Consider the following 18,654-nt stretch of genomic DNA (forward strand, 5'->3'; position numbering starts at 1 on the left):
TCCCATTATATATCCTCTTTCTTTGTTAAAGCTTTTAATGATTTCATCCATGATTAAATTGAAGAGCATGGGGCTCAATGAGTCCTGTTATCTTATTCCACTGCCTATTTCTATAGGAACTGTAAATTGTCCATCTATTCTGACTTCCATTTTGTTGTTTTTGTAGATGTTATCGATAGTTTTTATAATGTTTAGGGGAACTTCTCTATTATACAGAAGATGGATTACATATTTGAGTCTTACTCTGTCAAACGCTTTCTTTAGGTCAATCAGACACAGAAATGCTGGTCTATTATACTCTAGTGATTTTTCAGTAATTTGCTTTATAACGAATATTGCATCTGTAGACGATCTTCCACAACGAGAACCCTGTTGTTTATCTGCTAAACTTATCCTCTGATTTATTAGCACTTGTAAACTTTTAGTTGTAAGTTTTAGGGTAGTATTTAACAAGCTTGTACTTCTGTAGTTTTCTAGCTGTTTTTTATCTCCTTTTTTGAATAGTACAATTAGTTCGCTCGTTCTCTATTCTTCCGGTATTTTATTGTATTTGATAATTTTATTTTTTTTGACTGCCATTACCCCCCCCCACTTTTATCATGGCGAATAATAAAACAAAAGGAAATGGTCCCCAGGTGGATAAGAAAATTTCTGAATCCCACACCTCAAAGGTCTGCCTCACGTTATCTGGGGAGGCAATAATTCGCTTTTGATAGGTAAAAACAAAAACTCACTAAGACGAGCACAACATAAATCAAAAAAATCCGTCAACCTGTCAATAGGGACATACAATATTAGATCAATGTCCACTGTTGAAAAAGTACATGAACTGGAAGAAGAATTAGTAAACATAAAATGGGATATCATAGACCTGTCAGAAACTCGACGAAAAGAAGAAAACCGAATACAGCTAAAATCCGGTAATCTACTGTATTATAAAGGAAATGAAAAGAATAGTAAATTTGGAGTAGGATTTATAATAAATAAAGCTATAAGTAAGCATGTCCAAATTATCAAAGGTATATCAGATCGTGTCGCCTATGTCATACTTAAAATAAGAAGAACATCAATTAAAATTATCCAGGTATATGCCCCCACGACAGCTTATGATGACGAAGATATCGAACTATTTTATGAAGATATATCAAAGGCTATGGAAGAACATAAAAATCGTCTTACACTAGTAATCGGAGATTTTAATGCCAAACTAGGTAGAAAACTAAACAAAGAAGAAACTAAAATAGGAGATTTCGGGTATGGTCAGAGAAATGATAGAGGCGCTACTTTGATGAACTACCTAGAAGAAAAGCATCTATACGCAATGAACTCCTTTTACAAAAAGAAGCCCCAACGAAAATGGACATAGATCAGCCCTAATGGATCCACAAAAAATGAGATCGACTACATACTGTCTACGGAACGATATATCATTAAAGATGTAACAGTTCTTAACAGATTCACAACAGGTAGCGATCACAGGATGGTCAGAGCAAAAATTAGTATTGACGGTAACTATGAAATGAAAAGAAAAATAATTAGAAACTGGGATCTAGTAGATAGAAACAAACTAGGGCAATATAAAGAGATATACAAAGACCTATTAAAAGAACAACTTACCCAAAAATTAGACAGTGATGATAAAGATATAGACGAAATAGATAACATACTTACAGCAACGATGATTAAATCATGAAAAGAAATAGCAAAAAAGGATCTAAAAAAGAACATCTATATATTAACAGAAACAAAGAAGCGTATGGATAAAAGAAGGAAGCTGAACGAAGAAGGCAAAAGGAAATCTATAGAATATGTAGAAATCAATTAAACAACAAGCAGAATGATAAAAGAAAATAAGAGAAAAGAACAAGAAATAAAAATAGAAGAAGTAATACAGAACAACAAAAATATCAAATGCTTAAGACCGAAATTAGGTAAGTGTGAAATAAACAAAATAAAAAAACTAAACGGAGTAGAAGCAAACATTAAAGATGACATCATAAATATAATCCACCATTTTTACTCAGAATTATATAAAACAAAAAAGGAACCACCAGAAGAAATTAAAAACCAACTTAAGGCTAAAATAAAAAATGTCAACTCAGAGCTACAGCCAGAAATAAGCAAATCAGAAATAAAGAAGGCATTGAAAGAAATGAAAAACAACAAATCGCCTGGAAAAGATGGAATAACTGCAGAGATGCTCAAATATGGTGGAAAAGTGGTAATTAATAATATTAAAAGAAAAAAGAATCCCAAACAACTGGAAAGAATCAGTAACCATTATCCTACACAAGAAAGTGGATAAAGCAGATATAAAAAACTACCGTCCTATAACACTCCTCAATGTAATGTATAAACTCCTAACAAAAATTTTAACCAATAGATTGACGACAAAATTCGACGGATACCAGTTGAAAGAACAAGCTGGTTTTAGAAAGGGATTCAGCACAAGTGACCATTTACTAAGTATGAAAATACTTATAGAACGAGCAAATGAATACCACATTCCTCCAGCGTTCATAGATTTCGAAAAGGCTTTCGACAGTGTCGAACATTGGGCAGTGAAAAGTTCTTTGATTAACAGCAGAATTGACCACAGATATACGGAACTCATAGCCAGTGTATATATAAGGAAGCCAAATAACAATTAAAGTATATGAACAAACAAAATCAATACAAGTAAATAGAGGCGTGAGACAGGGTGACACATTATCACCGCAACTTTTCAATCAGGTTCTGGAAGATATTTTTAAAAGATTAGAATGGGAAGAAAAAGGTATAAAAATTTGTGGACAACGCTTGAACCATCTAAGGTACGCTGATAACATCGCATTGATAACCGATAAAAAAGAAGAATTATTTGAAATAATGAAAGAACTGGAGGTAGAAGCTGGAAAGATTGGCCCTAATATGATATATATAATATTACGGCAAGACCAAAATCATAACAAATACAGATGAAGACATCACAATGAGGATCGGACAAGATGAAATAGAACAAGTTCAGGATTATATATATATCTGGGTCAAACTATAAAACTTAACAAAGAAAACCAAACATCAGAGATAAAAAGACGAGTTAGACTGGCATGGGCGGCATTTGGCAAACCAAGCTATATTCTTAAAAACAAAAGATATTCACAGCATCTTAAGACCAAAGTATATAATCAATGGATACTCCCTGTTCTCACGTATGGTTCCCAAACGTGGACATTTAATAAAGGGAACATGGACAAAATCATAAAAACCCAAAAAGCAATGGAAAGACAAATGTTGCACATAAGTCTAATGGATAAAAAGAGAAACGAGTGGATAAGAGAGAGAACAAAAGTGAGGGATGTTACACAAGAAGTTGAAAAATTGAAATGGAGATTTGCCGGACACAATATAAGACAAAAAGAAGACCGATGGAACAAAATTCTTATAAGTTGGAGACCGTGGGAATATAAACGAAGCAGAGGAAGGCCCCAAATGAGATGGGCAGATGATATCAAGAAGCATGTGTGCTCTAGGTGGATGACTGTAGCGACAGACAGAAGAATGGAAAAATATTGGGGAGGCCTATGTTCAAAGATGGACCGAAGAAGGCTAATTAGATAGATAGATAGATAATTTTATTAATTAATGTTGTTAATTGTTCTGTCGTTGCTGCTCCACAATATTTCAGTAATTCGTTTGGTATTCCGTCTTTACCTGCTGCTTTTCTGTTCTTCAGCTTTTTAAGTATTTTTCGAACTTCCTGTAAATTTATATTAAGTTCTTCATTTGTGGCAATTTCTGGTGTTTCCGGTTCTAGCGTCGTTTGTTCTTCCTCGCATAGAGCTTTTTTAGGTAGTCAATCCACGTATCCTTTTCTATGTGTTTTGATTCTATTAGTTCCCTTACCTCCGTTCTTTGACCTCTTATGAAGCGCCATATTTTCTTTTTTGCAGACCGTAAAAATCCCCAGTGATCATTTTTTATTTACAATTACAATTTACTCCTACAAGTGCATGTGTTTCGTTTCTAATTGTCTTGTAATTATAGAATGACTCTTGTGTTTTGCTTGACATGTATTTCAGGTAAGCTTTTTACTTTTCTTTACATGATCAAGTACAATACGTAAAACTATCAGCAAACTAATTTCAAATAAGTTTCCGGTGAATGGGTATACGAATTTATAGAATTATTAAGAAAATCCAGCTTCTAACTGGGCACCCGAATAAAATCCATCTTTCTTACATACTTTACTCTTTAAGTAAGTCCACATAACGTAGTATAAGTTCTTGTGATAAAAAAATATACCCTATGGTGACTTCCCATCCAGTTCATTGACTGGTGAAAGTTTTGTTTAGAGAGATCCTTATAATTAGAGCAAAATGGAGCGATGTTCCATCTAGGTTCACAACATATTTTGGACATTGCCCGATTCATAACTTATTATTCAAGATATGTTTAATTTATCACTGTATCATCATTCACTCCGTCTAGATCTCTTGAGGTTTTTTATGTGTTTAACGATTTTTTAGGTTTGCATTCAATGAATTATTTAATTATACATTCTTTGTACGTATTTGTTCGATAATAAATTATTATCATCAATATATTCCTAATACAGCCATCTACTGCAAAAATAATTGAAACTTAACTGAAATCACTAACGCAAGATCTCGATTACCTGATCTTATCACCTTCTTCGTTGTTTCATTGACCTAGAGTATTCGCGCCGTGTGTCACGTCCCGTAGCGTCGTAATCCCACCCAATTTAGCGATCTGATAGAACATGCGGTTGGCGCCACGTCATTTTTTTGATCTTAAACCTATTGTGACCTTGATGAATTTCGCATGAATAATCCTAATTGTATTTTGATATTTTTTTATGCTATCGTACACATCTGCGTACTTACATAATAAGTATTAACGTTACAAATAACACATGACAACTGCACATAATTTTTAGAACAATTAATACAGTCTTCAACGCAACTGCCAGAACATAGGAATTTGGAAGATGTAGTACACATAATTTTGAATCTCCTGATAAATGATCTCTCCTAATTGCGTTTTGTGATCATGAATATCATAACAGATGTACAGAAGACATGGTGGGCAAATTATATACCTAAAAGACGATAAGTAAAAATACTATAAAAGTAAAAAGGACACAACTTGAAGGAAAAAACCTCCAGAAAAAACATATAGAAAATATATACAGAGTTGACTAAACGTCTGGAAACGCCTAATTATATCTTAATGCATGATCCTAATTGTACAATAACCGAGATACGCCTATTCTACAATATGGAGATTTCAAATTTGATGCTTGCAGTGTTGCCAGATTTACCAATTTTCTTATATCTTTAGTGATTGTGGGTTATTTAAATATAATATTCTGTATATTGTATTAATATTGAAATGCTCACTTCAATACGAGTTCAACCATATGTAAAACACTTGGTATTTTATCTAGTTATCAATGGTCTTAAATAAATAAAATTTCTCAGTGCCAAATAGTTTTGAAGTAATTCAGTAAATATAGAATGCTGTGATTTTGACATTAATTCGTAAAACTAACGATAGCTTGACGTTTATTGAAAAGTTTTGTAAAATAAATTATAATAACTAAAGATGACAGTTGTTTTATGTGTTTTTAAAAAGCTCTACAATAAAGATGGTTTTTAAACAAAAAGAGCGAATTACTATTTGAATGATGAGGGGCTACGACGATCGAAAAAGATCTTGTAGTGAAGTAGTCAACTTGTTCAACGATACTTCCAAACCTTCTAGCCTTCTATCCAGAGTGTCGAGTGACACTGAGTGTAGGAAGATTGAGACCCCGAACTCGAACGGAACCGTATTCCTGCAACGGAAAAAGCTGCAACGTTCTATCCAGAAGATTGAAGTGATTAAAGTTACAGAACTGCTCAAATAAAGACCAAAAGTCATGATTCCCAAGAACTAGTCCGACCAAATGATAATAATGTAGGGCTTACCAAACTAAGATTCTTAAAAAATGCCCCACTTAAACTTATCGATTAAGTTCCATATACTCCTCGATATGAAGGAAGTCGGCTTATTGATGGATACTTCGGGTTGATATGTACTGAGAAAAATTATCTAAATCACAAAGATTTTCTTGAAAAACGGACCGTAATGTTGTTAAGGCTGAAGAATTCACAAAATTCTAACGTCTTCTGTCGTACCTTCCAGGGATCAAAAAAAGATATAAAGGTGATACTTCTAGATCGGAAACAAAATAAAAAACTCAGGGTGAAGAGCTGGACAATTCTGGTCTCTAAACCAGTCGTTCATGGAGGATTCCGAGGTAAAATTGAACAGGATACACTGCAAGTCTGTGGAACTCTTCTTTATTATTCGATGTCTGTGCCGGCCCAACTTTTCGTCTCAACTTTTTCCAGTAGAGGTTCTTAATTTATCTGTTATCTAATTTCTTCAGTTCAGTATCTATCCATTTTGGTGTTTACGGTAATCCTTGTAAGGTATTTCATTTTCGTAGCTGTTATCTTTTATTGGTATTTTTCTGTAATGCCGATGCTTCACTCGCAATATTTTTTCTCTATAATTTTGATTGTTTTATTCTGTGTTTTATTTTTATAATTTATTATCATTATCTTCTCTTTGTATGTCCCTATTTGATTGATCATTGTAGTTAGATATAATAATATCTATTTTCGTGTCCATTTCCATGTTCAGATGAGTCTAAAATGAGTATTTTAATTTTGAATTATTTGTATTGTGTATTTGTTATTTGAAACAAGTTGGATTAGAGTTTTTTGAACTGCTAGATTTGTTGTATAACACTTACAAGTTTATCTAAAGTCTTTATTTGTACAATATAACTAATTTATTTCACACTAATAATTATATAATTTATTTACATTTAATACGCGCGTTACATTTTAAAAACTCGACGCGATGTTATTTTCAGACTAACTGTTCTCAACAAAATTCCCTCTTCAAATATAAAATGCCGTTAATCGAGAATTCCGGCGATTCCCTTCGAACAGACTGGAAGGCAGACCGGTCTTTCAGATGAGCGGTGAACTTACTAGAATTCGGTCGGCGACCCTTGCTGAAAGATCTCGAACGCCATGGAACTGGTTTTAGCGTAGGGGTCCCTTGGATATTGCCTACTAGAAAAATACTTATTAGAAAAACATGTTTACAGTTTTGAGTCATATTATGCGTCATTATTTATCTTAACAATATTTTTATCCCTATTCCACTTCGATAGTTTTTCATCTATAATTATTTTTGTATGTTTTCCTTTATTTTTTCTTCTCTGGTTCATTTATTAATTTCCCCTTCAATTTTCATCCCTCCCTTAGTTGGGTCGTTGTTGATGCAGATTTACTCATTTTCTTTTAGTTTTATTTTCCTTTTGTTAAACATTATTTTCTTTTTGTCTTTGTGATTATCTGTTTTTACTACTTTCTGTTTTTTGTGTTGTATTTCCAAGTTTTCCTATTTGTTTTATCTTAAGTTTAATATGTAGTTCTTTCTTCATAAAATTTGTTACTGCTTCTTTAAGTGATTTTATGTCATGTGTATCTATTGACAAATCTTCTATCTACTCTATCCTGCTTTTTGTATATTTTAGTTCCTATATTATTGCTTCTTCTTCTTTTATAAGTTGTTGATTATTTTGGCTTACTTGTTTTACTTTCTTCACTAATTTATTTAATTATTTTCTAAACTCTCGTTTTTCTTCTTTTATCTGGTTTCTTTCTGAATTGATGTTACTTTTTTTGGTTGTTTGATTATGTACCATTAGAATGATTTGATCTAAAGGAGTGTTTTTCAATCTGTGGGTCGCGACTCCTAGGGTGGTTTAGAAGCCTTACTCTCGTGGATGAGAGCTGAGAGAAACAGTTGAGGTTCTTACACAAAAAAAAACACAATTTTAGTGGGAAGTATGTGTTTTTTATTTTTCAAAAGTTTATTGTGGTGCTATTTTTGAAACGTTAATAATCAAATCATTTTTGAATTGCTGTATATTTCTCTTTTTAGTTTGAATGTCTAGTATTGACGAAAATGTCAGTTCACACAAGTATGAGGTAGCGAATTGCACTAATAATTTAAGAGCTTCCCTTGCCAGCTTTGCATTTGTGTTTTCTTTTCATCCAAAATACGTCGACACTTTGCAAATAAAATTCCATTTTAAGCATGCCATCTGCAGCTAAATCTAGAAGACATTCTTTCATTTTTGTTCAGATCTATTGATTTGTCTAAAAAATGGTTTAAAATCTATCTATTGGATGGATCTGACCCATTGTCAGCTTCAGACTGCAAGTCTGGAAGTATGTCAAAAGTTGCTCTTGTAAATTGTGCAAGATCTGTATCATGCAAGGACTGTGAACCGATACTGCAAAACTTTGGTCTGTTGCATTATCTTCAACAATCTTCAACATTTTGTTTTGAGAGAGGTTGACCACAAACGAAGTTTTCAGTGAAATGCTTTTACTTTATATTTAGCTGTTAAAATATTTTCTTCTCTTCCTTGAAGGTTCTTGTTCAAATTGTTAAGGTGACTAAAAATATATGCCAAAAATGGTAATTTTAAGAGCCAAGTAATGTTAGAAAAACGATAAGCATATTCAGATTTTGCATCTTGTAAAAACATTAACAGTTCAGCTCTCAGTTCCAGAACTCTTGTCAATATCTTTCGTTTGGATAGCGACCTGACCTCTGTGTGATAAAGGAGATTTTGACGAAGCGAGCCCACGAGCCCATAAGTCCATACTAGAAGCTAGAGCCTGTCGGTGAAGAAAACAGTGTGTCCAGGATATGTTTGGCATTATCGATTTTAATTTTGCAACGAGTCCACTATCGATCCACTAGCGATACATTTTTTTGGATCAATATTGTAGTCGCATATGCTTTCGAAAAACATATCGTGCAAACACTAGCCAGTAGTGTTTGCAGAAAGTGCTTTGCAAAATAAGATTTCTTCCTTGATACTGTCATCTGCTTTAAAGTCCACAAATACTATAAACTGTGCACATTGCTATGCTTTGTGCCCTCCAAATAAAATTTGGCAGGACCCTGGTCTACCTGGCCTGTCGGCTATACGACCGTTAACGAATCCACTGCCCCTACGAGTCCAACACCAAAGTGAAGGTGCCATGCCACGTATGCAAGAAACGTTTCATGGGGCTCCACCTTCCCCGTAGTACCTGTGTTGCGATTACCTCACCTACCCGTTATCCCACCCACGAGCGGATAGGCGAAGCAGGCAGAGGAATTTCCACCTCGCACGTAGACAGGTCGCCGCCGAGGATCTCTTCTCTACCACTCTTGAATCTCCCGACGGGTACGTGCCGGGGCACCCACACCACGCCTGACACTAGGCCAGGAGAGGTATGTACGGGCCCAGCTCGTTCAACCTCGCCAGGCTCTTTTGGAATGAGAGTAGAGAGGTCCCACAAGAGTCTCGTCTCGGATACTAGGAGTGTAGACCGGTTACCGTGTCGCCTAAGCGACCGTGTGCGTTTCTACAAACCCAACACCTCAAGCGACGGCTCTCCACCTCTCGATTCCTACCCATTAGTCGCCTCTTACGACAGGCAGGGCTTTCTGACCTCGGCCGTATTCTTATCTCCGCGAGCCGAACGGAGAGTTCGACATCTGTTGATTCGTCAAACTGTAAAGCAAAATGTTGGCTATTCTTTAATTTTTCGACTACTTGTTCTTGAATATCCTTGGCCATATCGTTTATTCTGCGTGAAATAGTATTCTCAGAAAGTGGTACGTTTTTGAATTTGTTTGCCTCCTGCCTACTGACCATAATTTCAACCATATTAAGTGCTGCTAGCCAAATAAGATTTTCGGCAATTGTATGTGTTTTCCCTGCTTTAGCTCGATATGTGACTTTGTAGCTAGCTAATAATGTTGACTCGTTGACACTGGATGCCTGAAAATAAACCAAACAATATAAAAGTGAATAGTCTCTAAATGAATAGTAAATAGTCAATAAAAATTAAGGAAGCGGAACCTTCGCACACCGAAATTAAAAATAATCAAAAGTTGTATGCAAACAACAAAGAAACAAACATTAGAAAACATCAACACTAAAAATAGCAATAATTAGAATAGAATCGCTTTAAGCTTATCGCTAATAATGTTAAGCACGAGAAACTACGAGTATTGGAAAGCTTGCAAAAACTAAATATTGATTATCAAGATGTTCAAATAATATCAAGATTATACTGGATATATCAAGATGAAAGAATAAAACTCGAAGGCACCCTGTCAGAGGAAATAAATATTCAGAAGATCTATTCTCTCGACAATGCTATTCAATTTATACTCAGAATATATTTTCCGTGAAGCATTGGAAGATAAGTCAGCTGGAATAGCGATAAATGGAGTTCTTGTCAACAACATCAGATAAGCTGACAATATGGCTATAATAGTCAACAATTTGGGAGACCTCCAGAGACTTGTAAAGTCTATATGCTTAGTATGACACATGGTCTACATATCAACATCAAGAAAACCAAAATGATGGTTATCTCAAAAAAGTTAACAATAATTGCGGACAATTAGTCTCTAATGGACAGGTCATTGAGTTCTCAGTACAAATATCTTGGAGCTGTCGTCAACGAGAAAAACCAACATTCTGAAGAAATTTGTTAGGCACAAGGTACGTTCGTCAAAATGAAAAGACTGTTGACAGCACCATCTATCTCTAGGACTCTAAGAAGCAGAATGGTTAGGTATTATGTTTTTCCTTTGAAATATGCGTTTACAGACGAATTCTCAGAGTGTCCTGGATGGATAGAGTCACAAATCAGGCAGTACGAGAAAGACTGAATATTGAACCTGAAATTGTATTTACTATAAAGAAGAGAAAACTTGAGTTCCTTGGTCGCGTGTCTAGAGGCACAAGATATGAATTTCTTTAGCTTATAATGCAAGAGAAAATAGCTGGACGAAGAAACGTGGGGCGTAGAAGAAGTTCTTGGCTGCGTGAATGGTTTAGAATGACATCGGTCGAATTATTCCGCGCAGCAGTTTCAAAAGTGCAAATAGCCAGCAATCTCCACAGGAGACGCTGAATGCAAGAAGAAGAAGCTTATCGCTTAAGTGCATTGAGGGTGTTAACAACACTTTGTCGAGACTAGGACACATTATTATATTATTATTTACCTGAATTATAGTATTTTGCTGCTAAGAGTTTTCAACTTTAGTTCAAAGAAATCCAACGGCTTATCAGCTTTTTTTTGATGGTTAGTTGTGAGATGCCGCATAAGCTTTGACTTTCAGACTCTCACATGATAAAACATCACCACAAATTACACATTGAGGTTTATTATTTATGACTGTGAATTCCTATTTTAAATAACTGTCATCGTCATGTATATTTTTTCGGGTTTGATTCACCACCACCGCTATTGACAATCATACCAGATGTTAAAGGCTGCGATCTTTTGAGAAATCCTTTTTACAAACGCGCGGAGCAAGCGAAAAAACAATAAAATAAACTGATATAAGGTTGAATGCTCGAATAAATGAACTTTGATAAAATAAAGGCAGATATCGAGCACAGTTTTATTAATTAAATCTTGCCCTGTACTTTCGCTCACTAGAGCATCTTCAGGGGCATCTGAAATAAGTCAAAAAACGTTTTTTTAATTGAAGAAATTGATTAACCTCGATAAAAACTCGAAGTTAATGGATGATAAAAGTTTTTTTATGATTAACGTTTTAGACTTACTTCGTCAGTTTTGGGCTATCCAACAGTCCCAGAATGTCATAAACATAAAATTAAAGATTTAATGAATAAAACTGTGCTCGATATCTGCCTTTATTTTATCAAAGTTAATAAAATAAACGTGTGTACTCATCTTTGACTGCGCTTAACTGAGTGAGATGAGATGAGAGTTAAAACAAAAGAACGCGCGGGGAGCTTACTGTCACCGCAACGACAATGCGGTGTGGCAACGTCGCCGTCGCCACGCAGTTTGGCCCGCGTGAATAACAGATAAATGTACCAAAATAGGAAAAAATCATTTCTTAACTCATGTGGTCTTTTAATTAAATTATTTTCATGGCTTTCTATGACACAAGGGGGTCGCCAGAATATTTCAACCTGTAAAGGGGTAGCGAAATCAAAAGGATTGAAAAACACTGGTCTAAAGAAATTAGAGATTAAAGATTATGATCTATAAAACCATCATTAGATCAATATTATACTATGGATGATAGACATGGATAAAAGAAACACACAAGAAGAAAATTATGGAAAAAAAAGAAGTTATGGAAAAAAAAGATCTTTCGACCGGAGAATTAAAACTGAATGTTCAAAGAAATACCTATCTCGGAATTCAGCAGGCATCAGAGATTTTGATAAGCTGGTCATGTAGTGAGAAAATATGACGACAGATTGCCGAGAAGAACTCTGAGACCAAAAGGGATGAAAGGCAAAGGGTAGGCGATGGACGTTTATAGACCCTTTAGACAAGCGCGTGAGATAAGAAATATAAAAGTTATTATAAATGTTTATAGGCTAAAAAGTAAGCCCTTTACCAAAAATTGAAGCCTCAAAGAGTGGAATTGCGATATGCTAAATATCTACATATATAAAAAAAAACAAAGTTGTTAACATATATAAATTACTGCAAAAATAAGAGTTTTATGTAATTATCTCGGTCAATTGTTTATTTATTTTAATTTAAAAACAATTAAATTAAAGAACTTTTTAAGATCTTTAGCATTTATTTGAAACATTCTCTAAAATATATAAGAAACGTTTTATTGTTTAAAAAACAAAGTAAAATCAGATGTACGTCGTCAAGGATTTGTCATCACATCAGTATCCCTCATAAAAAGGTATGTATATGAGGTATGTTTTAGACCATTCAAAAACCTGTATAAGATTGTTTCAGTTTTTTTTCCTTTACTGGCCTAATAGGGAACACTGTATTAGTGTATATCCAATACTCGATTCAGCTATGCTGAAATGGATATAAATATTTATTAAAGATGAGGAAGTAAGACGAAAAAGCCTAATTTAATTTTGGTTCTTGAAACTGTATTATATATGTTTATATACTATACACACTAGTTTTATGTTTTTATTGTATACGAATTGTAAATAGAAGCTTTAATAAATAACTTGTTTTGTGTAATATGAACACCTGGTTCGTTAGACGGATTTAGTTTGCTCGACTAACTGCTGGACGTGTCTAAACAACGCTTTAGCCGCTGTACACAGTTTATTTTGAATTGTTGTAACTTGCGAACTTCTCATTTCCACTTAATATTCAGATATTTGCTTTACCACTTTGAGATAGAAATATAATTATTTATATATACACACATTTCAAATGACATCGAATGAACTGTCTAAATTTTAAAACTACACCAGGCCCGAAATTAGCCCTCGATCTAGGGGACGATCCAATAATGTACCTAGCTCGAAATGGGCTCCCAACCCATGTTTGAAAAAAACTTGTTTCTTAAAGCTGGAGGAGAGTCAACAATTTAAAATTTTTGAGCAGTTTGGAATCATCGCACCAATTTATGCATATATTATACAGGGTGGTCCTTAAGTAATTGTACAAACAGAAACCATAGATTATGCACTTTAAAATATTACGATTTAAGCCAACTTGCTTTAATAAAATGTTGATATTAAGAAAGACACAGGGTGTTAAAGTGGAAATTTGAAATTTTATTTTTCGCTATAACTTTTATGTTTGTAAATATTTTTGGACAAAAATTTACAGTTGGATGCTTTTGAATAGGATAAATTATAACTTTATACATACTTTAATGTAAAAAATATTAAAGATACATTATTTTTACAAAGAAAAGGTATACTTGTTAGTAACCTCAAAATTTATCCGTTTTCAAGATAATCGCATTTTATAAGTCAGCTGCATAATAATATTCTAAGTTTGATATTTGTGCGGTAAAGCACTGAATACTTGTAGATAAGTATAATTCACAGTTTATTCTTATTAAAACAACTTAAATATGATAATATAACATCACAAAATGCTTTGTTATGGGTGCTAAATGTCTTATTGGACAAAAGATTTTTCATCTTCTTCTTTAGGTGCCGTGTCCGTATTCAGATGTTGGCCGTCATCATGTTTACAATTCCCCTTTTCTATCGCTTCTTAAGTTTCTATAATGGAGTTGTATTACTTTTTCTCTATTGTAAAATGCTAAAAATCCAAAATATGTGGTTTATGCAAGATGGTACACCACCACATTCTAGAGAGAAGGCAGTTAGAACATACTTAAATACAACTTTTCTGAACGTTGGATTGGTCGTGGTAGTCATATTCCTTGGCAATGTGGTGAGATATTGATATCATTATTTAATTAATAAAAAATCCGAAAAAAATACTTATTATTCATTACGTAAATTGTTTACCCATTTTTATTAGGACAGATAGAAACTAGAGCACAGGTATTGAATAACACATATGTGTCTTGTTTCATAATACTTTTGCTACAAATCTAACCTTTAAAGACTCAGCATTTTTACAAAAACATCATCGTTGGCCTAATAACCGATATTGTTATAAATATAGTAAACAAACAGGCAATTTAGTTCAGCATAATATTAGTTCGTTAGTAAATCATAATAGTCCATTTGTTCGAGATGTAATTATAGTTACTCGTAAGCTGTAACGTAATCATATAAATAAGTAATGTCATCGATAGGTTATTCCGGGTGTCTATAAGTAACCGATATATCACAGTTTAAAACATTATTTAACCGCTGCGACAAATAAGATGTAGTTCCGTAATATACCATAAGATTTGGATATGTATCCAAAAGAATATATTCATCCATTATACATTATAGCCACCACGTAGCCCAGAATTTAATCCGGATTTTGGTGTTTGGGGCGCATTAAAACAACGTGACTATAAGAATCTCTAAACATTCACAACCAACTATGGGAAGAAATAAATACTGTAGCAGTTTCTTTAGAACTAATGATGCTATTTAATATGAGACGATCTTTTATGGAATATATTGACAAATTAATTAAAGAAAATGGTAGACATACCGAACACTTATTTTGACAAAAAGTTATGTTATTTAGTTCTACTATAAAAATAGTTTAACTATTTCTTAATTTGGTTTGTAAACAAAATGTTTTGATTATGACTCTAATTTACGTAAAACGTAAAATGTTTGATGTAAAATTCTATTATTCTGTTATTTTGTCAAATCCTATTATTAATTATCCTGCTGATATATTTATTTTATTTAATATTTCGTTAACTATTAACTTTAGTTAAAGGTATTTTGTACCAAAATTCAGAAGTATTAATGTTTTTGTCTATTTTTTCGTCGTTGCCTGTAGTAATTGCCTTAAGTCAGAATTATGCAGCTGATTTGTAAAATGCGATTATCTCGAAAACTGTTGAGTTTTGAAGTTAATAACAGGTATACCTTTTTTTTGTTAAAATAATGTATCTTTAATATTTTTTATCCCAAATACAAGTAACTGAAAGAGAAAAAAAGTTAAGTGCAAATTTATACCACATATGAGACATATGTGGCGCCCTCTATCAGTTACAGCAAAGTGTGCATCAAATTATAATTTCTCATATTTAAAAGTACCCAGTTGTAAATTTTTATACATAAATGTTCACAAACATAAAAGGTATAGCGAAAAATAAAATTTTTAATTTGCACTTTAACACCCTGTATCTTTCTTAATATCAACATTTTATTAAAGCAATTTCTCTTAAATCGTAATATTTTAAAGTGTAGAATCTACTGTTTCTTTTTGTACAATTACTTAAGGACCACCCTGTATAATAAGTTTTCGAATGTCCTTTTGTGAATAATTTTTCCAGAATAATATCTATGAGTTGCTTAAAGGTCTTTAGTGCAGCTAAATCATTGCGAATTCGTCGAACAAGCATATTCCATAAGTTCACAAAGGTGTTTAGGCCAATACTGACTTTTCTATAAGTTCAATTTATTATTAATTAATAGATATCATCGGGTAAAACACGTGCGGTATCTGGTCTGGCCTTATCATGCTTAAAGACAAAACCAGAGCTAATACTGTATGCAACGGCACACATTTATTAGGACAACTTTAAGCTTTATTAAGGTTACTTTGGATGATTAAAATGTCTGTTTGTTTATCGAAAATAAATGCAGAGCAAATTGTCACAGATCCATTACCAAATCGGTTGCCTTCATATTATAACTTATGTTTATCTCTTATGTAACTCATATTTATGATTATGACTCAAAAATTTTAGTTAAAATCTTAACTGCAAATTAAAATATTAGGAATAATACAGTGCGCGCCAAAATTAACGCATGATGTTAAAATTATAATTTCAGTCGTAATGAAACAATTTTTGATTGTTCTTTTGTTCTTCAAGGTTGCTTTTAGAACATCTAAAATGAAAAACTTTTCTTTTTTTATGAAATATGTATTGCAATAAAACTACCCATCATAAATAAATGAGGGAATTGAGAAGTTTAAGAAAATTAAACTAGTAGCGAGTATTGCCTTCTCTGGCATTTATTACTGCTTGACGACGATATTTTATACTGAGAATTACCGTTCTTATTTCATCTTTATCAATTTGATCGCAAATTTCAACTAATCGCAAAAACAGTTATCTATTGTGTTTGATGCGTTAAGTAGCTTTCGTAGTTGTCTCGCTGCGATGTCCCAAACATGTTCTATTGAGTTGAGGTTGGGACTTCTCGCAGGCCAAACCATGGCAGGAATCCCAACCTGCTGACGATATTGCTGCACAATTCTTGAACTGTGTGGCCTAGCATTATCTTGCATAAGCATGAAATTACCCCTAGTAAATGGTGCAAACGGCACGACATTGTCTTCTAAAATGTCTGTATTGTACATGTGTGATGTAAGCCGCCCGTGATTTATTCTAACTCCGTAGCAGCCTCCAAATTAATCCCATCCCACACCATTACCGAGCCGCCACCATACTGTACAGTCGCTACAGTGTTACACTGAACTATCGTTCTCCAGGCCTTCTGTACACTCTGTTCCGCCTGTCATCAGAAAAAAAACAGTACCTGGATTCATCGGTGAACAATATTCTTCTCCAATCGTCATTATTCCAAACAACATGTTCACGAGCAAAATGCAATCTTTGTCTTCTATGATCTCTGGTCAATAATGAGCCAGTGGATACCCTTCCAGGGCGCAGGTCATTTGCAACAGGTCATCTCTTTATCGTATTTTGGCAAAAATTTATTTTGTAGAGAAGTACTGGTAACAAACCTTTGTCTCAGTGTACGAAGTGTCAAAAACCGGTCTTGATTAGGAGTTTTAACACTTCTACGGCCTTGACCGGGTCTTCTTGAGTTACTTCCAGTAACAGTAAAACGTGTTACGACTCTTGAAATGGTTTACTGAGTGACATTAAACCGTTCAGCGAGTTCAACTTGATGGTATATTTCTTCGCGAAGAGTAACGATTCTAATACAGTCAACTTTTTAATAAATTTCCATTTTTTTTGCTACTAGTGCTTCATTTCAAAGGAAAAAACGTATTTCAACCCAACTAAATTCGAATTAAAATGAAGCACAACTAGCATGTTTTAATTTGCTTGCAAAAATGATAAAAACATTAGCGTTTTTTACCGTTCTTTTTGGATAAATTTTAAAATATACCAGGGAGGTATATTTTAAATATATCACAAAAATTGAAACATTAAAATTTGATTTACCAGGATTTTTAAAATTATGCGTTAATTTTGACGCGCAGTGTATTATTTATAACTTTACACAATTGTTTTCTTTGATGATTGCTGACTATAATCTAACCCTGTATCCATGGCGGCGAATCGGAGTATCCCTTAAATTATAAGGGACAACAGATTCACATTCTAAAATAATGTTTGACTAAAACCAATTTTTTTTAATAAACTTGCCATTTAATTTGCAAACTGTAAAATTTTACAATAGGTAAATGTTAATGACAGTAACAAAAAATTAAGGAAAACTGTCCAGTAGAAGTTTCCTTTTACTTATCTAAGTTTGGGTTGGGGAAACTTAACTACTACGCAACACTACAGAACACTACACATTACTACACAACACTACACTATAGAACAGTACTAAGGTTCGAAAATCTGAGAGGCAGATCAAATAGAAGATACCTTTTTAATCTTCGCTGGACGGGACGTGTCATTAGGGGAGCCAATGCGTTCGTCATACGTCTGGGAGAAGTAGGATATTTCTTATTTGATAGATTGCATTTTAAGATCACGAGCAATAACACTGTTAGTTACGTACCATAGAGCCTTTTCGATAATCATAAGTACTTTGAACTGGAATCTTTGTAGGATTTCGATGTTTGAGTGGGATGTTGTCGCCCACAATTGAATTCCGTAGCTCCATATCGGTTTTAGGATGGCTTTCTACTTCCAGGTGCCATCTCCACTGCGGAGGTTGGCAATCATCATAGCTATTCTAATTTTTGAGGCAGTAGCTCTAAATAGTTGTTTTGAGCTGCATCCAAACCATTCTCTCAGATTCTTAAGCCATGAAATTCATCTTCTTCCGATGCTTCTTCTGCCATCTATCTTTCCTTGCATTATGAGTCGCAGGATGCCATACTTCTCGCCTCGCATCACATGTCCGAGATACTGTAGCTTTCTTTCTTTAATTGTAAGTTC

The sequence above is a fragment of the Diabrotica undecimpunctata genome, chromosome 10 (genome assembly GCF_040954645.1).
Source record: "Diabrotica undecimpunctata isolate CICGRU chromosome 10, icDiaUnde3, whole genome shotgun sequence".
Taxonomy (NCBI): domain Eukaryota; kingdom Metazoa; phylum Arthropoda; class Insecta; order Coleoptera; family Chrysomelidae; genus Diabrotica; species Diabrotica undecimpunctata.